Genomic DNA, 280 nt, shown 5'->3' on the forward strand with positions numbered 1-280 from the left:
AATTATTTCATCTGTGAATCATCTTGCTGCCCTGAATGCAGTCCTGTCTATAAACACGTTGTTACAGAGGAAGGAAACCGGACCTTTTCCTTGACATCCCTCACAAACTGGCACAAAGCATTTGTGCAATACAGGGGGCATTATGTTGTGGGGTCACAGAGCAAAAGCCATAAAAATTTTAGCTGTTAACCCTTGTCTGAAAAGTGCTTTGGTTGCCGAAACCGGTTTGGCTCAGTGGATAGAGCGTCGGCCTGCGGACTGAAAGGTCCCAGGTTCGATT

Source organism: Myotis davidii, unplaced genomic scaffold (assembly GCF_000327345.1).
Source record: "Myotis davidii unplaced genomic scaffold, ASM32734v1 scaffold962, whole genome shotgun sequence".
Classification (NCBI taxonomy): domain Eukaryota; kingdom Metazoa; phylum Chordata; class Mammalia; order Chiroptera; family Vespertilionidae; genus Myotis; species Myotis davidii.